Raw genomic sequence first — 24,229 nt, 5'->3', positions numbered from 1 at the left:
ACTGGACAGCTACATATAAGAGAATGAAACTGGATCACTGTCTAACTCCATACACAAAAGTAAATTCGAAATGGATGAAAGACCCGAATGTTAAGCCATGAAACCATAAGACTCTTAGAAAAAAACATAGGCAAAAATCTCTTGGACATAAACACGAGCAACTTCTTCATGAACATATCTCCCCGGGCAAGGGAAACAAAGGCAAAAATGAACAAGTGGGACTATATCAAGTTGTAAAGCTTCTGTACAGCAAAGGACACCATCAATAGAACAAAAAGGTATCCTACAGTATGGGAGAATATATTCATAAATGACAGATCCGATAAAGGGTTGACATCCAAAATATATAAAGAGCTCATATACCTCAACAAAAAGCAAATAATCCAATTAAAAATGGGCAGAGGAGCTGAACAGACAGGTCTCCAAAGAAGAAATTCTGATGGTCACATGAAAAGATGCTCCACATCGCTAGTAATCAGAGAAATGCAAATTAAAACCACAATGAGATATCACCTCACACCAGTAAGAATTGCCACCATCCAAAAGACAAACAACAACAAATGTTGGTGAGGTTGTGGAGAAAGGGGAACCCTCCTACACTGCTGGTGGGAATGTAAATTAGTTCAACCATGTGGAAAGCAATATGGAGGTTCCTCAAAGAGCTCAAAATAGAAATACCATTTGACCCAGGAATTCCACTTCTAGGAATTTACCCTAAGAACGCAGCAGCCCAGTTTGAAAAAGACAGATGCACCCCTATGTTTATCGCAGCACTATTTAAAACAGCCAAGAAATGGAAGCAATCTAAGTGTCCATCAGTAGATGAATGGATAAAGAAGATGTGATACATATATACAATGGAATATTATTCAGCCATAAGAAGAAAACAAATTCTGCCATTTGCAACAACATGGATGGAGCTGGAGGGTATTATGCTCAGTGAAATAAGCCAGGTGGAGAAAGACAAGTACCAAATGATTTCACTCATATGTGGAGTATAAGAGCAAAGAAAAAACTGAAGGAACAAAACAGCAGCAGAATCACAGAACCCAAGAATGGACTAACAGTCAGCAAAGGGAAAGGGACTGGGGAGGATGGGTTGAAAGGGAGGGATAAGGGTAGGGAAAAAGAAAGGAGGCATTATGATTAGCATGTATAATGTGGAGGGTGGGCAGGGGGAGGGCTGTGCAATACAGAGAGGACAAGTATTGATTCTATAGCATCTTACTATGCTGATAGACAGTGACTAATGGGGTTTGTGGGGGGGACTTGGTGTAGGGGGGAGCCTAGTAAACATAATGTTCTTCATGTAATTGTAGATTAATGATAACAACAAAAAAAGGTGGAGAGACATTGTATGGAGTAATATATTTCACATTTTGATCAGCTGTATGCAGTGTTACAGTTTAAACTCTGATTTACAGTTTTGACCTTAGAAAGGAAAAGGGGTATGACGCTGTGAGTGTAATGGTGTAAATACTAATTTAAAAAATTGAGTCACTGATGTGTAAGCAGGTGAGTTTGAGCTGACTACATTTGTGGCAAGATTAGTAAAAGGATCAACTTGGAAGTTTTATTGGGGGTATCAAGCACTGAAAACATTCTACTATTTGTACTACTCACTTGAAGGTAAAATGGAAATTTCCATCTCACACATTTAAGTCCCCTTTTTAAGTTGTTGAACACGGACTTTTCCCCCTGCATTTCTGTATAATTGGACTCTTGCCAACTCGTATGTGTGTATGTGTGTTTGTTTTAATAGTTAGGCATACTATCACTGCTGCTGCTAAGTTATCTGCATTGTGGAGTTAAGACTTATTTCTGTCTAAATACTTTATAGGAGTAAGAATCCGATCATAGTTCTTTGCAGGTTTGTAGATGGTTTGCTCGCAGACTGACACAAATAACAGTTCTCCTGAAGGTTTGCAGTTAGGATGTTCCCTCCAGGAGTCCACTGTGTTCCACTTCTGTAGCTATGAGACTGTGAATGTTCCTATTTGTACTTGAACTTTGTGTGAGTAGATACACAGGATCTATGTCTTTTGTGTCTTTTCTGATGCTACTGATCGCTCTACTCGGAATGGTTTCTTTCGCTTATCAATTCTCTACTCATTGTTCAAAGGACAGCTGAAACAGTCAAGCTACTCCATGTGGTGCAGTAGGAACTCATTCCTGCCTCCTCCACACTCAGTGTGCTTAGCCAACATTGATCACAAGGTGCTTGCACTTTATACACTTGCAGTGTACTTTGTATGCATTTAAAGAGCACACACAGTTACTCTGTAGGATAGCAATGCTGAAAGAACTTGGGGCTTCTAGACTGACAAACCTAGCTCTCTCTCCCACGCTGTGTTTGCAGACTTCACCTTCCTTGCATCTAAGTAGGAGACACCTACTGGCCATCTCATCCAATTGCTTTAATGAGCTACTACATGCAAAGAGCCATCATTTGCTGTGTGAGGGTTTGCTGTATATCCCAGGCAGTGGGCAGGATGCTTTATGTAACCTTCATATTTCCTTTGTCACCGTCTCTCATTATTTTCCTCCCCTCCCACCTCTGCTGACCAACTCAGTCCCAAAGAGGTATATATCTCATTCTGAGTCACTCCAGGGTTGTTTTGGAAGCATTGCATTTTTTATTATATCCCATATCCCACAGAATGTAAGAACATTGCAGATATACATTCTTGCCAAAAAAAAGGTCAATCAAAACACGGTATCTCTTCAGTAGTAAATATCTTAGGATTGTTAGAGGCACATGAAATACTCACCTAATAAGAATGACATTCCCACCCTTGGGCTCTTATAAGTGAAGAGGATTTTGGGGATCTCCAGATTGTTGACTCAGAACTTTCCCAGTTATTTCCATGAACTATTGAGTAAAGTACGGTATAGGATATTTTTCTCTTTCCAGCTAAGCTGTTCCTGTTAAGTAGGAAATTTTGGAAGCTTCTTCAAGCCCTAGGATATCATTTCATGCATCACAACCACTGTATTTAAAATGATATTTGAGAGACATTGGGAAGGTTTCTTGTAGCCTACATTTAGGCTTGTCTTGTTCCTGGGGAGCATTCCGTGGAGCACAAGAGTCTGGAGGAAGAGGGTTTCAGGAGACGCGTTGAAGGGCCAGTGTTCCCATTTTGCTCGGATCTTGAAGGCTGGAGTTAATGAAGAAGATTTTTTATGTGGATGTCAGGCATATTGCAATAATTAGCCACAATGCAATCATCATAGCAACTTCCACCACTTGGTTTCTTTGTTTTTGTGATGTTGCTGCATGCTTCATTTTTTGAGTATTTTCTTATGTGTGGTTGAACCCATCTATTGCCATCTTGGGCTTGGATACTTGTATTTAAAAGGAGATGAAAAAAAGTAGAGGGAGAAACTGGAAAATTGACAGGATGACATATTCTAAACACTTTTTGATTTACTTCCCTCTCTCCACTTCTGGTGATTAATCTTCTGATGAGTTTGTGTCTTTAGGAAAGGGAAAAAATGCCTTCCCTAAAGGTAGTCTTGAAAAGTAGATCAAACCAGACATAAGAAGTAGTATTGTGAAACCTGGACTTGTTTTCAATGACATCATTATCTTGGATACAGACCAACTCTAGTAATATTCTTCCTGAAATAAGACAAGTGAACATTATCTACAATCTTCTTGGTTTGTTTTTCTGGGGCGAGTCATGTGTATACTTGGAGACTTCTATCTTGATCATCATCTACTACCTGAATGTTAATTTATATTTGAATGACAGCCCTAGAATGGAATACAAGGACTGGTGAAATTCTAAGTGATATCCTTATTCATTCATTCATGAAAATGGATAATATTCTCTCTGTAGAAAGGCCTAATTGGAGGACATTTGTGCTTTACATGCATTGATTCCCTAGACAGAAGTCTGTGTATGTGTGGTAACACATGTGGGGAACCCTAATAGTTGCTGTTGTGTGGACAACTCTTGAGGGTTCTGATCAAGCCAAACAGAAAGGGTGGGATCACAGCTTAGGTGGGGTATGAAGCTGAGAATATTTAATTCTTAAGGACTAAGTGCGACTATATATGCAACATATGCAGGGAATGTGCCTCCATTCTAGCAGCCCGTGTTTAGAATTTCACCTTCCTGAAATACTACCATCACCTTCCTCTCTGCTCTGCCTGTACTTTACCGTACTTTAAAAAGATGCCAAAGGAATCATCTGCGCTTCACCTATTTTTGAAGTTGTTATATGCACTTAGTCCGTATATTAGAAAGGCCTTCTTCCGTTTCTCATTTTCTAGTTTTTGTCTCTCTTTTCTACTACTGGGTATTTTTTTTTCACTTGTTCTTTAGGATTTGACGAAGTCCTGTCGAGATGCTGACACTTTTTCATGTTAAAAAAGTTCAGTAAATAAGGCCCAAGAAGGCTGCCGAAGAGTCTTCTTGCTGTTACCCTGTCCTGGAGTTCCTCGACTCCCTGGCGCACGGGAAGGAGTGTGTATGTGGACACTCTGGGAGGGAGGCACACGCCCGGCCTCGGAATTGGCCGGCGTGGTGACCAGCGATCCCGCCCCCGCCCCCTCCCGCCTCCCGCCCCGCCGCTCACGCTCAGGAAGCAGCTGGCTGCAGGCCGGCCCTCACGGCTGCACACGGAGCCGCGCTCCTCGCCAGGCCGCCTTCCTCTCCCGCCCTCCCTCTCTCCTTCCCCCTGCCCCTCTTCTACGGCTGCGGACACACTGCGCCGCCGGGGCAGCCCAGAGCGCGGCGCGCACGGGCACCAGCGCCGGGCCGCCGCCGCCTCTCCCCGCGCCTCCGGCGCGCCGTCCGCACCATCCAGGCTCACGCCCGCGCTCCCCCACGGGACCCAGCGAAAGCAATTAGCCATCAACCTGCGCCGGCCCCCAGAGGCATCCCCCGGCTGTTTGTGTGGGCGGGAGAATGAGCTGATGCCGAGGGTCCAGCCACCCCCCTTCTGCCTCCTCCTCCCCCTGCTGCCGCTGCCCTCGCACACGCGCGCGCACACGCGGCACTTGGGCCGGGTTTCCGTGCTCCGTCCCTCGGCTTGGATGGGAGTTTTCATTTCGGAAGGAGGCAGAGCCCGCGGAGCGCGCTGAAGGGCCGGAGCCCCAAGTTACTTCGCCCGCGCGGGCCGCCCGCTGGCAGTCGCGCAGGCTGGCCCGGGGAAGGGACTCGCACGCCCGCGCTTTGTTGCGGAAATCCCGGTTACCTGGTAAGTGGATGCCGTAGGAACTGTTCGCAGGCGCGAAACGGGAGGAACCGGGGGCCCGAGAGTGGGGGGAAGTTAACGCTCAGACAAACCAGGGATTAGAAATAGTTTCCACGCCGAGCCGGTGGCTCTCGCGCGGGTTTGAGGATACGCGCAACCTCCAGCCCAGATTCTCTAGATCGGGTTCCTAAGATAGGTAGTAACCGTCAATTGGGAATCAAACTGCCCCAGAGCGCGGGGTAGAAGACAGACAGGAAATCAACGAGGTTTTAAAGTTTCTTTAATTAGGAAGAGGTTTTGTTTTTGTTTTTGTTTTTTTTTTTTGTTTTCAACTACAGGGGCCAGGAGGCTACACAATTAGGGAAGTTACGGGACGCGCGGGCATGGTCGTGCGTGCCACCCGAGTCCCCGCTGAAGGGACACTTCGGAGAAGTGGGAATTGATGGGGTGACGTGAGGTCTCGCGCGCACACACGGAGCTGTAGTTGAGTTTTCCAGTTCCACGTGTTTGCGGAGCTCTACGAAGACTATTTTCCACTATTATGCCTCAGCCAAGCCGATGTCCCCATTGCTCTAGAAGTTCCTCGTTAGGTGTGACGTTAACTCCTCGAGGGTACGGGTCCCGCCACCCACAGCCCCCGGGTGTGTAACTATAACCTCCCAGGCCACAACCTGCGCAGCTCCATTCACACGCGCACACTCCTCCCTGGGCTTGTCACCTCGCGTTTACATTTTTATGGGGTCCGACAGAATAGCGCTGTTTGGAAAGTGTCTCAGTCGCGGGGACTTCGTCCCGCGCGTGGCTCCAGTCCCTGTAAATGACCGTGCGTGCGTGTATTTTGAAGTGGCCCCGGGCCGCTCTCTGGAAAACCTGAGTGTGTAGCCGGCTCTCCCCTAGACACCTTGCCTGAGGGACACCTCCAGGTTACTCACCAGAGCCGACAAGTCACCTCGGAGATGAGGACGTTACCCAAGTGCCTGGAAAACTTGTCCCTGACGGATTTGTCATCCTATGGATGATTCATTGGGCACCTGGAGGGAGAAGCTTTGGGAAAGGTCGTTTCTGGCTTCGCGGGTCGCACCTTCGCCGTGGGGTGTTGGGTGGCAAGAAGCGAAAGTATACTCGAGGAGGAGGAGGACGCTAGCTCGGTGGGGGCCTGGAGCGGCGAGCGGGGCCGCGGCTCCCCCGGGGTCCCGCTCGGGCCGGGCCCCTCTCCGGCCCCCGCCTTCTGGGCTTCGGAACCGAGGGCCTGCAGCGGCGCCCTTTCGGCCGGCCGGACTTACTCAGGACTCGGTTGCACAACAGGAAGCCGGCGCGAGTGTGTTTTGCTGTGCTAGCTCCCTTACGCGGGCAGGCGGGGGTCAGGGCAGAAGCGGCGGGAGACGGACGGGGTCGCCGCAGTGCGTCCGCAGCCAGGACGCTCCGTCCCCGGACCCGCCCCTCGCTCTGCACCGGACAGTCGAGGGGCCCGGGCTTTGGAGCTCTGCGGGTAAAGCTAGGAGGGTCGGGAACAGATAAGGGCTGCCCTCCGGGTCGCCCCCGCTGGGCGAGTCCCCAGCACCTCTCTGATCTCTCCAGCCTTCTTTCTGGCCGGGGAGGCCCCCGCCCTTGTACTTCGTATTCCTCATCTGTCTGCTGCGCTTCCCGGGCATCTACTTGGCCCTCATCCCCGGAGCATCTAAACCCTGGGCGGGGGTAGCGTTGGGGGTGGAGGGTGCTTACGGAATCTTAGGGAGCAGCGTCGCAGGGACTGGACTCTTGAAATTTGCGGCTCCCTGTCAGGGAGAGGAGGGTTCTGCACCCTCCCGACCTACTTCTGGAACATCAGCATCTCCCCAGAGTTTGGGCCGGGGTGGGATGCTCTGCAGCTCCCCCGAGCGGACCATTTCCCTTAGGTTATGGGGAACTGGGAATCTGTACATGGGATCTTGGCTATTATCTACGGATGGGGACACCAAGCCCCAGAGACTTTTATGGGTTTTACCCAAGGCAGTTGTTTCAGACGCAGGACAGACAATCAAAGATCCCAGTTCAGAGAGCATTTCTTAGACTGAAGGTGAACTCAGGACAAATGTAAAGTCTCATTCTGTTCCCTGGAAGCTTTGGTGAGTCATGATTTCTTCCTTGGAAGCTAGATATCTATTTCCCCCTCTGTCCTGCTCCCCATTGGACCTCCCTTTTTACATTAAATCTGGAAGCTTTTTTGTGTAAAAATTTATTTGTATTGGTTTAAATTTTCCCATGCCGCCTCTTCTCCCTCCTGTAACTTTGCTTCTAGTGGTGATGTGTGACACAGGTGAAACCTGTAGGGGGTTGGCAGAAATAGGATCTGTTGCAGTGAAGGCTGTTGGGAGAAAGTTTGAAGGCATTTAGAGACAGGAGTGTGTGACATATATTATTTTTCTGCAGTTGGGAATATGCTGAAGGAAAGACTTTTAAGTGCACTACAGTTTTCACTAGCTGTCTGTGCAGCCAGACTAGCCCTGAGATTACCTTGGAAAGGAAGAGTTGGGGGCAGGGGGAATTTCTTTTCCAGTTACTTTCAAAACACCTTTTCTTTTTGGTGGTTAAATTCCTTTCCTTTGTTGCTCAGAGGACTCAGCAATCCTTGACTATGAGTTGTTAAGTTAAATTGCTGCTGTAATTCTCTATTCTTGGTTCACCTTAGACCAGTTTTGAGAGAGCATCTTCTCTAATCCCTGACTCCACCAAGTTCCTAAATAGTTGTTGGTTTATCAGAGATTGAATACCTGGGGTCAGCTGGTTTGCTTGGAAGGAAGTGTTCATTATTCCAAATAGGAAAAGCAACTGTTTTCTTGGATGGGCTCCACCGTGGTAGGTGAAATCCCTTTTGGGCCAAAATAGGCACAGTGGGGAGGTTGACATAACAGCAGACTAATGTTTTGTACCAGTCCTGCCTTCGTTTATGTGGCAGAAAAACTTATGTCTTCCTAACTTTTCAGAAGAGAGCTCAGTGTTCTCAGTCTTCTTTGAGTGTTCTTTCCTGCTTATAAATTAAGTCTGAGGACATTCTTTCCACTATTGTCCCTGTCATATTGTATTTATTGATCTCTGGAGTTGAAATGATAATTTGTAGTTATTCCAGAATATAGATGAAGTGCTTGTTGCAGAAGATAATTCAGGAAGTGGCATCCCTTGCACGTCTGTTTCCTGGAGAAGTCATTTTCTGTGTGTCTGTAATTATTTTCTGTAGAGGAAATTATGAAGAAGGACTTAACTCTAACTTTTCATTAAGTTTGGTTGGCTCATAAGTCAATCAGGATTGAAAATAAAATTAAAAGAATAAATGGCACATAGAAATCTTTGCAATAAAAACATGTAATCTTACTCTTTCCTGGAGGATGAGACATACAAAAAAGTCTTTAAAATGACACTAACATGTAGTTTGATTAAAAGATGCCCAAGTTCTGAGTTTTCCTAGTTTCCTATTTACTTCAGGCAGAGTTGACACAAAACCCAAGTTTTTTATTGAGATAAAATAAAATATATGTATCTTAAGCTTGTTGAATTTTCACAAGTTGAATTCAACTGGGTAACTAGCATCCAAATCAAGAAATAGAACATTACCAACACAGAAATATCTGACGCCCTTCCAGTCACTATGTTCCCCCAACTCTCTCAGTCATTATGTTCTCCCCAAGAGTTAATACTGTCTTGACTTTTAATAAATATATCAATTTGGCTGGTTTTTTAAAAATACTTTATGTAAATGGAATAATTCAATATGTACTCTTGGGGCTAGCTTCTTCCACTGACATAGTGACACTGTAGTAGGTCGAACAGTTAGGGTTTCCTTTTAAAGATGATAGGAACAGTTTGGCTTGCAGAAGTTAGTTGGTCAGATGTTACTTAATAAGGCAGAATTAAGGAAAAACACTAATGAAACCATGGTCTGATTAGGATGACAGCAGACACGAATGGATAATGACACGAATGGATGGATGACAGCAGGCCTGCTGGATAATGTACACAGAGAACTAACCAGAGACACGAATGAAACACAGTTTGAAGCCAGTGTGGGGTAAGCAAGCAGAATGCTGAGGAACCTCTTCCACCGTGACAGCCTGAAATGCATTCGACAGTTCCTCTGTAGGGACCACAAACCCCTCCGACCAAAGTGACTGGTCTGAGTATTGAAATGGCTGCATTTGTTTTGTGCTATTAGTTAGGACTTTTCATTGTTCACGACTATGCCAAGATAAAAGGCAAGAATAATGGAATAGAGTTTCTGCTCAGAAGAATGGAATAGAGTTTCTATGCTATTTTTTCTTATTAGAGAAAGGAATAGACTTAGAAAACATTCAACTGTGATTAAACTGGTTCTATTTGATGGAGTGTAGGATTCACGATTGTATGCTCACACTTATACTGTATTCAGGCAATAAATGATAAATACAGGATGTAATATATAATTGTATATTTCATTGATACTATATTTTTAGCATAAATGATCAGTAGAATGTGAAAAATATAAATGTAATATATAAATGTAGTATGAAAAATATATGTACATGATGTATGTAGTATGAAAAATAAGTATAGGATAAAACCAGCCAAATACATGTAAGAGCTACTGCGAGTTCAAAGACAAAGTAGACAGAGCCCCAAACTTAATGAAATTAGGATTTTGGGAGGTGAAACACAGGTAAATAAATATAAGGCAACATAGAAAGTTATGAATGCTATAGGAGGTATGTAGAATGAAATAGTTAACATTTATTGGGTCTTTCAATGTACCAGGCACTGTGCTAAGCAAGTAACATACATTATCTCATTTAATATTCTGTAATGCTATGAAGTGTGTACCAGAGTATGATTCTCACCATTTTATAGATCAGAGACATAGAGATTAAGAGAGGATCAGGAAAGGCCTGGTGGGTGTTTGGGGGTGGGCCTGCAGGTGAATAGGATGTGGATTTGGGGAAAAAAGGGGCAAAAGAAGAGAGCAGGGGAAGGACCATGCAGGTGGACTTTAAGGAAATACATAGGATGAACAGAAATAAGGATCCAATCATATTGTACTTTGGGAACAAAATTAGAGGATTTGTCTGTAAACCATGAAGGCTCTCTGTAGTTGAGAGCAGACTTGAAATGGAGGAAACTGATGGAACCATTCTTGCCTGATGTGACCTCTTCAAGGCCAAGAACGGGAACAAGTACACGTTCCAACAAGCCTTGCTGAACTGCATATGGGCAGATAGGGGTGCAGTGAAGATCAGACCCTGGCTCCCTGGTAAAGAGAGCAGACTTCTTTTCTTGAAGTTTTGTGCCAGATCAATGAAGCTGCATTTCTAGGCCTGCTGGATAATATACACAGAGAACTAACCAGATGCCAGGGCTACATATGAATTCTTGTTATTCTTGTGTGTGAAGAAGTGTATTCATGTTTTCCCAACCTTTCAGTATGACCAACAGATTCCACTTCTTTGTGTAACTTGACTGGGCCATTCATGTAGGTTTATTTATTTATTTTTTAAATAAATATGTTGGTTAAAGGCCTAGTCATTATTGTGGATGTTCATACTTCTGCAGTTATGTCAGTGAACATAATTTAACTTGTATAAAACTTTTTTCTACCAACAACTAAAAATAGTTACATTGGTCATTTGTAAGTAATAACTACATTAAAGGAAAGAAATCACTCAGTTACACATGGGATAGAGACATGTTAAAATGCTTGAATATTTGGTTTAATGAATGAGAAATATAATTTTATTCCCAGAATCTTCCATAGGTAGGTATTTATTACCATTTTGAAAGGATTGTGATCTTTAGCTTTGTAAATAGCTATTCACATGAGCTTACTAGTCATTCATACACACTAAATGATAAAGAATGGGCTTTTCATTTGCCATGTTTTACTACCAGTATATCTCCTTGTATGAGACAGAGTTTTTTTGAAAGAAGAATCTCCAGCTACTTTTCTTTTATATTTCTGAAGAAGCTTTGTGTCTCAAACCATGGCCATGTGGTGTTCACTCTTCAAAATTCAGGTACTTAATCAACAATTACATCATAGGGAGTGTGTTCATTTTTCCATTTCAAATTCCTCTTCATAGGATCTGATGGTTAACTCATATTAAGAGCATATTTTGAAAAACTCAGTTCTCAAAGGCAGTTAGGTATGTGTTAATTTAAACTTTTCCCCCTTCAGCATTAAGAGTGAGATTTTATTCCAGGAAAGGTCATCTGCCTTCTGCAGTGAGAAAGATCTAAAATCTAAAATAAAAATCAGTTACTAGGATTTTAATTCTGTTAGTTGGTTGATGTATTGATACTTATAGGGCACAGTTGATTAATTGCTACTTACTGAGTAAAAGGCATTGTAACAATAGCAGTGGTAGGGCTGTAGCTTTGTATTATTAATCCTTATGTTTTATAAAGCTTAAAAATGTCAAATCATGAGATCTTTTCTTCCTTACAGCTATGTTTTGATATTTGTTTTGCTTTGCCTATTAAACGGTCTTTATACCTTCAGTTCTTTTCAGGTACTGAGCAGACGAATAGTCTAAATGCTTTTATAACAATGGCTTTTATATTTTTTTGACAGGTAACACACCAGAAAATATGTTTTCCATCTTACCCAGAACATATTATATGCATGCAGATATACAGACATGTACACCCACAATAACTAAAATCAAATAATACTTAACCATTGATACATTCGATGCACTTTGATAGATTGGTAGCCTCTGTTTTATTCTAGTCAGTGTTATTTCATTAAAAATTGCTTTTGCCATTGAATAATTTATTTCAAGCCCCAGCAATGGATTGCAACCAGTTTAAAAAATAGTGCTTTGGAGAGGGTACTTTGTTAAACATAGATGTTGGAAATTATGTCTTATATTCAGTATGTTCCAAGGCATGGTTACCTTTCTACGCTTATCTCTGTTTCTCTTAAAAATCATTTTTGGTTCCAAGTTCTTTTTCATTCTGTATGATTTCTTATAGTTGACCAAAGCAATCCCTATTTATCTCCCCTCTCTCTTATCACTTGTGGTAGGACCACAGTTGTCAGAGCTTTCTGTACTCATTGATAAGTTAATGACTGAGGCAAAGTAAACGAACCACTTGTAGGTAATTACTACTTAAAGTAGTGACATTTAGTAAGCTAACAGGTATGAGAGTTACATAGATGCACTGAAGTGTGGAAAGTGGATTCTAAGAGGGGCTACTGAACTTTGAATATTCCACTCTAGTAGTATTTCCTTGAGGGTTCTGAATTTCTTCTGGTCTGTAATCACTAGCTTTGTGCAATAGGTTCTCAATGCTGTTTTTCTGATCCTTAAATTAGGATTAACTAACTAGAGAATAAATTCCTGAAGTGGACTTGGGCATCCCTTCTCTCCAGCACCCTTTCTTCTCCTGTCCTTGCCCTTCCCTCCCTCTTCCCCCTTCCTTCTTGTGTCCCTCTTACCCCTTCTCCTTCCCTTTCTTCTGCCCATATTTACTCTCCATATTTTGAGTATACTAGCCATTAATTTAAATTTAAAAGGGCACCTCTAGGTATTTTACTCCATAAACTTAGGCACGATTATTTTCATTTTTAAGAAAATTTTATAAAATATTTTTTTGAAAGTTGAAATGTGTGTATCTCTAACTAGACAGCTATGGGTTGGAATCCACAGATAAAACAAAGGCAGGGATTATGTTATGTAAGATCCATAATGTTCATTATGTTATCTTTTCTGAGTGACATTTGGAAGAGTGGTCTTAAATCTCTGGAGAAAACACTAATTTGTCCTCATATTTTTAATTGGTATAACTCAGAGCTAAAACTTTGATTTTTAGTATTTTATCTTACTGGTGATTATATTGCTTGAGTAGAATTTGTACATCTGAGTGGTTAGAATAATATGTTAATATTCTTAGAATTACCAACATTAGACCTTGGGAGCCCCCAAAGACTATGGTCTGTATGTAGTATTTACCAGGTAAACCCTCCCTAACTTTCCACTCCACATCTCAATAATGTGGAATTATCCCAGCCCTGTTTCTGTGTAACTTCTGGTGTAAAGTCTGTAAATCTGTCCATCTCAGTGAATGAAATTATGAAAGCACAGAAACAACCACTGTACTTGGTTGCAGGCTACTTTATCATAATGTGGTTTCCTCCCTTTCAGTTTAGAGAAATGATATTGTACACATCCAGGGCATTTCCTGTATAATATCCTCGAGCTTCACAAGCATATGTTTGCACTTTCCTCTTGTTAGAATAATTTTGATTTATTGGTGACATCTAATATAGCTGTGTTTATATTGTTGCTAATAAAATGAATTACACGATCGGTTTTTGTTTATACAATCTTTTCTGAGGAGTCAGTTACCTGTGTTAGGACAAGGTACATTCTGCTTATTAAAATGAACTCCAGGGATCTAAGAATATTCAGCTCTATCTGTGCTTCACACTGCAGCCGTGCATGAGAATAACATTATCTATCAATAGGCTTTTCATTTCTCTATTCTTCTGGCTACAAAAGCTGTAACTAGAGAAGCCCATGGGAATAGATGGGTCTGTTAACGATCAAGGCAGCAGTGTTGAAAAGGCGATGTTAATGAAATCATACAATCATTAACCTGAAGGGAAACAATAAAAAAGGATCAATAAAAACTCTATTTTAGATGCCTTAGACATATATGTGTATACATAAAAGGAGGCACCTCAGGAGTGGTTTGTCGGCTGACCAGTATTTTGTGTCTCATTATCAGGTTTTCTATGCAGGATTAGAAATACCACATAAGGAGTGGAAAATGTAACAAAGGCTAAATGTAGCCTAAGGAAATGAAATGATGTATGAAAATTAATTATTAACTGGTGCATCGGATGAATTAGGACTCTTGATGAGTTTATTAATGATATTTACTAAAAAAGGGCTTTTGGCTATAAACAGGCATTATGGAACTCATGGTTTTAGAATTTTCTTGAGTGGTTATGTTAACATTACTTTTTATTTGTTTAGTCTTTTAATCCATAAGAAAAGTACCTCAAGCCTTGGGTAGAAGGTAGTGTCATGATTTTGTATTTTGATTAAAGTCATAGCTTTTCCAGAAAACTAGTGAGTGTGTTTTAAGAGTTGAAAGTGGTCAAAAGGAAAGATTTATTAACTTCAGAATAAACATTTTCATTGTTTGAACCAATAGGGTATTAAAATTCTAACTACTGTTATGTCAGAACCAAAGTACCCTAAATTGTACTTCTGGATGTTCCTTGCTTTTTCTTTTACTTCTTTTTTTTCTGCTGATAGCCAAGGGTAGAGTGGTTGAATGGAGGGCAGATGAGAAATTAATCCTTGAGAAGTTAAGTTTTCTTACCTATTGGCTTTTCCTTATGGTATTAATCATTTTATTTTTTTTTTGCTATTGCTTTTTTAGTAATAAAATTTCAATACAGTTTTGTTGCTTTCACTTTCAACCTCAAGCTATTTAAAACAGAAGTGCAGTTTATAAAGAAATAAAAATAAAATAGATATCCAGTCTGACAGGCAGGTTTGCATGTCTGTTACTTGAGTTTTCAGAGCTTTAATTATTTTTTCTTCTTACAAACGCACCTTCTTAATGATCTAGCCAAGTGCTACATACCTACTTACATGTTTTATTCAGATCCTTGTATATGATCTGTCAAAAATGACTCCCTTATTTTTAAAAATGAAGAAATAGGCAAAGTCTGCCAATCTTTGGATACTTGTCACATGGACCATGGTCTTAGTGACTCATATTCATTCATGTTGGGTAATTACTCATTTAAAAAAAATTGCCAATACAACATATTTATTTTATTTTTTTAGTTGGTTCTGAATAAGTACTTTTTTCTGCAGGGTTTGTAGTGCTCAGAGAACACTATTTTATCAATGAATCTCAGAGAGTAGATGGCCAGTATCATCTGGCAAAGCACGGAGATGTTAAATTATGTTTGCCCACAATCAACCAGTGAATCAACAGACGACCTGCTAATACACTTGCATTCTTCTAAATGGATACAGCAGAAAAGGCATTGGAATTTCTCCAATGTGAAAAAAAGAAATCTTACAACAAGTCTGAAATGAACTTAAATGATGCAGGTCTGGATAACCTGGATTTATTTGTCCGTTGTTGGGAACTATAGTGGAGGGAAGGGCAGGAGTGAGACCTGCAAGTATTTCTGAGGAGTAGATGGTATGGCAGGATTAAATGTGGCACACTGATAGTATTTCTAATAAAACAGAATTGGTAAAGATGAAAACATTTAAAATTCCTTTTATTAGTAATTTTTGAAATTCCTCAACATATGGGTGCACATAGTCAAATTTGCAGAAGGCACAGTGAGTGCTTGACTTGAAAAGCAAATCTTTGATTTTCTAAAATGATAAAAGAAAAAAAAACTCTTTACAAAATGTTTGTCCTCCTTGATATCTGTTCTTGATGATTGACAGAGCCATTCATTTGGGAGTTAAGTTGGAAATAGTTGTCTAAGACATTGGGTCATACAGAAAAAGTAGGAATCATTCAGTTGAGGGTATCTGGCCACTACCACTTTGCACTCAGTCCATTTTTCCTGTGTTTGTTCAGCTTTGGCTTCTTTCCATGGCAATCATGTCTATTTAAAAAAATACAGATTGTGACCGTGTTTGTCTTTCATTTAGTGTGGTGGCACTTAGTCACCTCATTGACTGTATATACCTTTTGGGAGCTATTGGTCAAGGGAGAGAAGGGCCTTTCATAATGACTCGGAGCCAGGGAGTGCTGACGCTCTTACATGAGGCTGGATGGTGACATCGTGTGGTCCAGTCAGACTTTTTGTTCCCTCTCTGCCACTCAAGGAAGGGGTGCTGGCATGGCAGATGGCAGATGCATTGAACTACCATCAATTTTACCATGTGTGAAGTGCTGTTCTTACCGTATACTTCCCATAAAGTGTTTACCACAGCCTCTTCCCTTTCTAGGATCTTAATTGAAGGTGAGAGTTCTGCGATGTTGATTCTTTTTCCATCCCCACAGCTCAGGATCATTATGGAACCAAGACGGTCACACTGCTGTGAATATTTGGATATATGCGTATATGACGCCTTTGCAAGCATTCGAGTCATATTTTTATCTTTGGAAATTTAGGGACTGTGAAAAAATTGTTCTTAGAGTTAAAATCAGAGATGGTTTAATGTCCTGATAATCTCATTTCGAGGCCACATCTGTCTTTTATTTGTTAACAGGAACCTTTGAAGTATGGTCTCAGGAAGGTGATGCTTTTGGGTTTCCCAAGACTCACTGTAACAAAAGTGAACTAGAACAGATAGATCCTCAAGGGAGCAAAATAAGTTTCATTTTGCAAGCAGGCACCAGTAGGTTGGCTGTAGTTGCCAAGAGCACTGTATCGAGAAGGGCTCAGTGGCAAACAAAATAGTGCAGTGATCCCTAATCCTTGTCGGCCGTGAGTGCAGGAGGGGAACGTACCTGCCAACGAACCTTGTATTTGATGACCCTGCTTTACACAAAAGCCTGTTTTGCTAAGAGTACTTCTTTTCCTTCTGAATAAATGTGACACACGTTGCTCACTGTAATTTATTTTCATTTTTTACTTTTGAAAATGCCTGCATTTATTTTTTTAAACAGGCTAATAACCCACATTATAGATAACTTATTGGACTTTGCCTGAAAGGAGTCATTAGTGCCATTGGATATTTGACCAACCTGGCCAGAGGCTTTTTTCAGAATGAATGGAAAGTCATGCAGCATGAATCTCCACTGGGCATCAGGAACCCCGCAGGGGCCTGGATGGTCAGTGGCCAACACATTCCTCCCATTCGTGCCCACTCAGGGACTCCTGGCCCCTCATCCTGTGGCAGTGCACCAGACCCTACTCTTGGAAGTCTTGCTAACAGCTTCCATCCCAAGATGCCCTCAGGAGGAGGGATGGCTCCTCAGAGCAACATGGCTGAGAGCCCCATCCATCTGCCCGCCTTGAGCCCCAGGAGACAAGTGCTCACCAATGGCAAGCCATGATTCCAGGTCACCCAGGCTGGAGGCATGTCAGGGCTACACGCTTTAAAGCCAAAGCAGCAGGAGTTTGGAAGTCCTTTTCCTCCAAATCCTGGGAAAGGTAGAATTGTCCTTCTGGGATCTTTTAAAAGTGGAAACTATATTTTTTCTCTTCCTGTACTTCCTTCTTTGCCAGCAAACCAGTGTAACAATACATGATTCATTGTTAGGGTCAAAACTGGTCTCATAATGTTATGTAGCTTGCTTGGTAAGGGGATGGCTGTGAATGTGTGTGTGAAGGTGAGGATGAGGGTGAATAAACCATAGCAGTAAATGTGACACTTGATGGGGCTGTGGGACAGGGTGGAAGGTGAGCTAGAAAGATCAGAAACAGGGAGGTGGGGTGGGTGGTGGTGGTGGGAGGGGAAGAGCAGGCTCAGTAAGGTTGTACCCTCTGCATAGGCAGAGCTCTGCCCCGGCTCACCAGGGGCTGGATTCTGAAGCCGTGGAGGAGAGAGGTGGCTGGGACCATCATTACGCTGGTCGGATACTAGGAGAAAGGTAGTGTTTGGAAGGAAAATGACAAAAAAGGGGAAAAATTTAATAGTCAATAAAATGAGAATTAGTACATGTAAATGATGAAAATGATTGTAAAAGCAGAAACTATAATTTTTGTAATAGAGCTAGTGAGAAATGAGAAGGATGCCAGAAGAGAATAATGAGGAGATATATAGTTGTGTTTATAGAGAATAGAAAACCTGATTAGCTTGAAATGCAGAAAATGTGCTTTTAATTCAGTAGTGTTTGAATTATTATATATTTTAAACCAAAGATTAATTACTGGAGGGTAGCAAATTATTTGAATGACACACTCTGGAAATTGATGTTGACTAATTGCAAGCAGTAAGTATATTTGGGCCAGAAAAAAGGTGTATCATGTGAAATACAGTTTTGCTATGCAAAATAGCACCCGTATATATTCCTTTAGGTATTTTTAGCATTTAGATTTAAAAATGTTCCTATTAAGTGTTCATACCACCAAATAAAATTACTAGCAGCTTTGTGAATAGCCATTCATGCAGTTAACTTATAACTCCTCCAGTTATGGTGAATAATGATTTATATGAAGAAAATAACCAAAAAGTTGTTTGTTTAGTGTCTGTGTATTTATATATATATATGGAGAAATTGGTATACATAGGTAGATCAAAATAAAAAAATATGTGGCTTTCTTTCTTTCATCTATTTATTTTGCTCTAGATTTGGTTTTGAGTTGTTTTATTTCCTAGACCTACTGATATTCAGTGCAAGTATAGGAAAAATTTCTCCTGGCAGCTGCATCTAAAATAGTTCTGTATTGTTGGGTTGCTGTGTCCATGATGTGGCAAGCGAAGTTCCTTGGTGTCAAGTTCATGTATTTGGGTTTTCAGGGCTGAGGCCCAGTAAAATCTTTTAGCTTATGCTTGACTAGTGAACTGTAGCTTGCTTTATGTATAGTGTTTGAAACCCTAACTGGCAATAATAATGGTGATAATAACTTGTGTTCATCATATCATAACTCAGCATGTGCAGGTATTTGTTAAGAGCTTTCCCAAACATAGATTAGTTATTCCTTGCAACAATCCTGAGTTGTATGCTATTGTAGATGAACTGGTAAGGGAACTCAAGTCTAGAAAGTACATGTAGCTTCAGCATTGCCAGTTAGTAAGAAGTTTGGGAATATTACATTGATGGTGACCTGGAGTGTTCAGAATTACAATCATGGTTTAAAAAGTGCCTCAGGTACTTTAGGGACAGTGAACTCTCAGGGTTAATACATCTTGGAACTCATGTAAGTATTAGTCCTGTTTTCTGATTCTCTTTTCAATTTTCTGACTCCTTGCTCACCTTCTCAGCTTACAGGACCTGTTCTGGCTCTGCATGGTTGGGGCATGCATGGGCATAGCTAAGGGGCAGAGGACAACTATGTTATTATTCCCCCTGGCCTTGCAAGCTTGGATACCACTAGTGGTCTGGATTGTGCCAGGAGTGGCTCAGTGTGTCCCTTTCAGATCTTGGTTGACAGTTTCTAAACTAATCAAATAACTGGTTGAGAATGATGAGCTGGGACTGTTTGAACTTCATCCAATCATTTAATCAATAAACAATTATTCAGTGTATATTAAGGGTGAACCACTGTTTTGGGGATACAATAGCGAATGAAACTTAATTCTAGTCCTTAGAGCATTAGAGAATTCAGACAAATAAATGGGCAGTTAAAAGAAAGCACAGTTGTAGTTCTGATAAGGATACAGTCAGGGTGATATTGGAGAGGTTCTCAGCCTGTACTTGCTGAGTGGATCTGGGAGGAGAGGAGGATGTCTAGGCAGATACCTGAAGGGTAAGGAGCTAGCCATATAATCATGCAAAATGTGTGTCCTGTGTGTTATATGTGTGTATGATATATGCGTGTGAGCAGGCTGCCTGGAACTTATTTTGGGTAGAGGGAAAAGTAGTCAAAACCTGGAGGGGAGTGCTCTCAGTGCACTTCATGGACTTCCATGCTTCCACATTGAGGAGTGTGGAGACTGAGGTAGGAGATGAAGATGGAGAGGAATAAGCAGAAGCCAGATGAAGGGTCATGAACAACATGCTGTAGAGTTTGGATCTATCTTAAGGACAGTGCTGAGCTGTAGAAGGGTTTTCACCTTGGAGGTGATGTGATAAGCTTGAGGTTGACATTTCTCCCTCGCTTTGTCATTGCTTTCTCATGCATTATTGACAATACCATGACCCAGAGGGACAGATATCAAAGAATATGTACCACGGGTGTGTATTTGTCAGGATTCTCTATAGAAACAGAACCAATGGGAGAAAGAGCTGTATCTGTATCTTTCTCTATCACCAATAGAATATAGATATTATCTATCATCTCTCTCTCTCTTTATCTATCATCATCATCATCATCATCTAAAGGTGCACGCGCATGCACACACACACAAACATATATATACGTATATAAAGAGGAATTCACTCACATGATTATGGAGGCTGACAGGTCCCAACCTGCAGGATGAGTCAGAAAGCTGGACACCCGGAAGAACCAGTAGTTAGTTCTAGTCTCAGTTGGGAGGTGAGGAACCAGCAAAGGCACTGGTGTGGTTCCTGTCTGAGGGCTAGAAGGCTTGAGACCCCGGAAGAATTAATGTTTTACTTGAAATCTAAAGGCAGGGAACAAGCCCTGTGTCCCAGTCTGAAGGCAGCCATTCAGGAAATATTTCTCTCTTACATGGTGGAGGGTCAGCCTTTTGTTCTAGTCAGGCCTTCAACTGATTAGATGAGGCCCACCCACATTAGGAAGCATGGTGTGCTTTACCCAGTCTACTCATTTAAATATTAATCTCATTTAAAAACACTCTCACAGAAGCACCAGAATGATATTTGACCAAATATCTACGTGCCCCAGGGCCAAGTCAAGTTGACATAAAACTATTGCAGTGGGCTACCATCATTTTGGGGCCAAGTGCAGTTTATATGGTAGTTAAAAAAAATACATTTTCTAAGCCTTGAGGGTGATTATAGCAATGCTTAGGAATCCAGTGGACATAATGATTTCATGTCTTTGCAAAGTTACATTTTCAATAGTTGTGATAAAAAAGCAAGTACTTTGTATATTCATGTTCATAACAATGTTTTTCACAGTAGCCGAAGGGTAGAACCTAACCCAGGTGTCTATCTCGACAGATAAATGGATAAACCAATGTTTTAGATAACTATAATGGAATATTATCCAGCGTTCAAAAGGAAGGACATTTTAACATGTGGTGCAATATGGATGAGCCTTGAAGACATTATGCTAAGTGAAATAGCCCAGGCGCAAAAGGACAGATATTGTATGATTCCTCTTATGTGAGGGTCCTAGAATAGTCAAAACCATACAGACGGAAAGTAGAATAGTTGCTGTAGACTTGGGGGAGGGGAGATTGGGGAGATAGTATTCAGTGGGTACAGAGTTTCAGTTTGGGATGATGACAGTTCTGGAGATGGGTGGTGGTGATGGTTGAATGTACTTACTGTTATTGAACTGTATACTTGAAAAATGATTAAACTGGTAAAAAAAATATGGGTATTTTACCACAATAAAAAAATAACAGGTAGTAAGTGAAGATCTGTGTGGAATAGGAATTGTCCATTCTGATTCCAAGGATTGAAGTAGTAGAGGGCACAATTGGAACACACATTCCATCAGTAATAGTGGTTATTTAAGAATGAAATAAAATACTTCTATTTTAATTTACTACTTTTTTTCAAACAGCTAATAAACTGTTTGTACATAAATATTATTAAGTTATAGACACCTAATTACTTGAAAAATGGAATTGTTAGGTGTTCTTTTTGGCCAAGAGGCACCAGGAAAAAATTACCAAGATGCCAAGAATGCCAGGAACTGAGAACATTTGGGAACCTGTGTCACAGGAGTTTCTTTTTCTCAAAGAGCCAGTCAGGGTAGGTGAAGCTGCCAGCAGTCGGGTGCGCAGAGATGTCGGGCCCGAGGTCCCGGAGCTTCCCTTTCTCTTCCCCTTTGGCTGCACCGGGACTGCCTTCCTCAGGTTTCTCCTGTGGAGCCTGTCTTCTGAGAAGGGTGAAGGGGGAGGAAGAAGGACAAAAGGCAAAAAGACGAAGGGGACAACTTTCCCAGTCAACCCCCTTTAATTGGCTTTCTTAGGAGCCTCACCCAGCTATTCTCAATTAGCCAGTTGTACCTAACTCACACTTTTTTCCTGAATTTAGTTTTCTAAAAAAAGTTATATTTTGTTTTATATTATTTTGTATTGTGTTGTTTATATTGCATTTTACTTTTTAGCACTTCCCATCTCTCTGTCTCTGTGTCTTTCAGGTTAGCTGAACCATTTGTAAGTTAAATTGCAGTCATTGTGACACTTTTACCCCCAGATTCCTAAGCAGGTATCTTTCATGCTATATAACTAAAATATATTAATCATACCGAAGGAATTTAACTTTGATACAATCGTACTATTTATATATAGTTATATCTTTTTTAAATTAAGGTATTGATATACACTCTTATGAAGGTTTCACATGAAGAACAATGTGGTTACTACACTCACCCACATTATCAAGTCCCCCCCATTCCCCATTGCAGTAACTGTCCATCTGTGTAGTAAGATGCCACACAGTCACTACTTGTCTTCTCTGTGCTACACTGTCTACCCCATGATTCCCCCCCACACCATGTGTACCAATCATAATACCCCTCAATCCCCTTCTCCCTCTCTCCCCACCCACCCTGTACACCCCTCCACTTTGGTAACCACTAGTTCCTTCTAGGAGTTTGTGAGTGTGCTGCTATTTTGTTCCTTCAGTTTTGCTTTCTTGTTTTACTCCACAAATGAGAAAAGTCATTTGGTACTTGTCTTTCTCTGCCTGGCTTATTTCACTGAGCATAATACCCTCCAGCTCCATGTTGTTGCAAATGATAGGACTTGTTTCTTCCTTATGGCTGAATAGTATTCCATTGTGTATATGTACCACCTTTTCTTTATCCATTCATCTACTGATGGACCCTTAGGTTGCTTCCATATCTTGGCTACTGTAAATAGTTCTGTGATAAACATAGGGGTGCATATGTCTATTTGAATCTGAGAACTTTTTCTTTGGGACCATTCCTAGGAGTGGAATTCCTGGGTCAAGTGGTATTTCTATTTTTAGTTTTTTGAGGAACCTTCATTTTGCTTTCCACAATGAACTGGTTTACATTCTCACCAGCATTGTAGGAGGGGTCCCCATTTCTCCACATCCTTGCCAGCATTTGTTGTTCTAGTCTTTTCAATATTGGCCATCCTAACTGGTGTGAGGTGATACCTCACTGTGGTTTTAACTTGCATTTTCCTGATAGTTAGCGATGTGGAACATCTTTTCATGTGCCAGTTGACCATCTAAATTTCTTCTTTGCAGAATTGTCTGTTCATATCCTTCACCCATTTTTTAATCGGGTTATTTGCTTTTTGGGTGTTGAGGCATGTGAGTTCTTTATATATTTTGGATGTCAACTCCTTGTTGGATATGTCATTTACAAATATATTCTCCCACACTGTAGGATGCCTCTTTGTTCTGTTGATGGTGTCCTTTGCTGTACAGAACCTTTTTAGCTTGATGTAGTCCCATTTGTTTAATTTTTGCTTTGTTTCCCTTGCCTAAGGAGATGCGTTCAGAATAAAGCTGCTCACGTTTATATTCAGGAGATTTTTGCCTTTGTTGTCTTCTAAGAGTTTTCAGGTTTCATGACTTACATTCAGGTTTTCAATCCATTTGAAGTTTACTTTTGTGTATGGGATTAGAGAATAATCCAGTTTAATTCTCTTGCATGTAGCTGTCCAGTTTTGCCAACACCAGCTGTTGAAGAGGCTGTCATTTCCCCATTGTATGTCCATGACTCCTTTATTTTATATTAATTGACCATATATTCTTGGGTTTATATCTGAGCACTCTAGTCTGTTCCATTAATCTATGGGTCTGTTCTTGTACCAGTACCAAATTATTTTGATTACTGTGGCTTTGTAGTAGAGCTTAAAGTCAGGCAGCATAATTCCCCCTGCTTTATTCTTCCTTCTCAGGATTGCTTTGGTTCTTTGGGGTCTTTTGTGGTTCTGTATGAATTTTAGAATGATTTGCCCTAGTTCGTAGAAGAATGCTGTTGTTATTTTGATAGGAATTGCATTGAATCTGTATATGGCTTTAGGCAGGATCGCCATTTTGACAATAGCAATTATTCCAGTCCATGAGCATGGGATGTATTTCCATTTATTGGTATCTTCTTTAATTTCTCTCATGAGTGTCTTGTAGTTTTCAGGGTATAGATCTTTCACTTCCTTGGTTAGATCTATTCCTAGGTATTTTATTCTTTTTGATGCACCTGTGGATTGAATTGTTTTCATGATTTCTCTTTCTGCTAGTTCATCATTAGTGTATAGGAATGCCATAGATTTCTGTGTATTAATTTTGCATCCTGCAACTCTTCTGAATTCAGATATTAGATCTAGTAGTTTTGGAG

General features: G+C 41.1%; 1 protein-coding gene across 2 annotated transcripts in view; it reads left to right on the top strand.

Moving 5' to 3' along the window:
• The first annotated feature begins 5,061 nt into the window (after positions 1 to 5,061).
• The window catches only part of KDM4C (lysine demethylase 4C), a 506,879-nt gene continuing 487,711 nt past the window's right edge, over positions 5,062 to 24,229 (top strand). Inside the window, exon 1 of one of the 2 annotated variants that reach the window (XM_073228549.1) lies at positions 5,062 to 5,208. The gene's annotated coding sequence lies outside the window, so the exon portion shown is untranslated. The remainder of the gene's footprint in view (positions 5,209 to 24,229) is intronic. The other variant, XM_073228551.1, reaches the window with a different exon arrangement.

Source organism: Manis javanica, chromosome 2 (assembly GCF_040802235.1).
Source record: "Manis javanica isolate MJ-LG chromosome 2, MJ_LKY, whole genome shotgun sequence".
In the NCBI taxonomy this organism is placed as follows: domain Eukaryota; kingdom Metazoa; phylum Chordata; class Mammalia; order Pholidota; family Manidae; genus Manis; species Manis javanica.
Note: the sequence above shows the minus strand (reverse complement) of the source record. Positions and strands in the feature narration are given on the sequence as shown.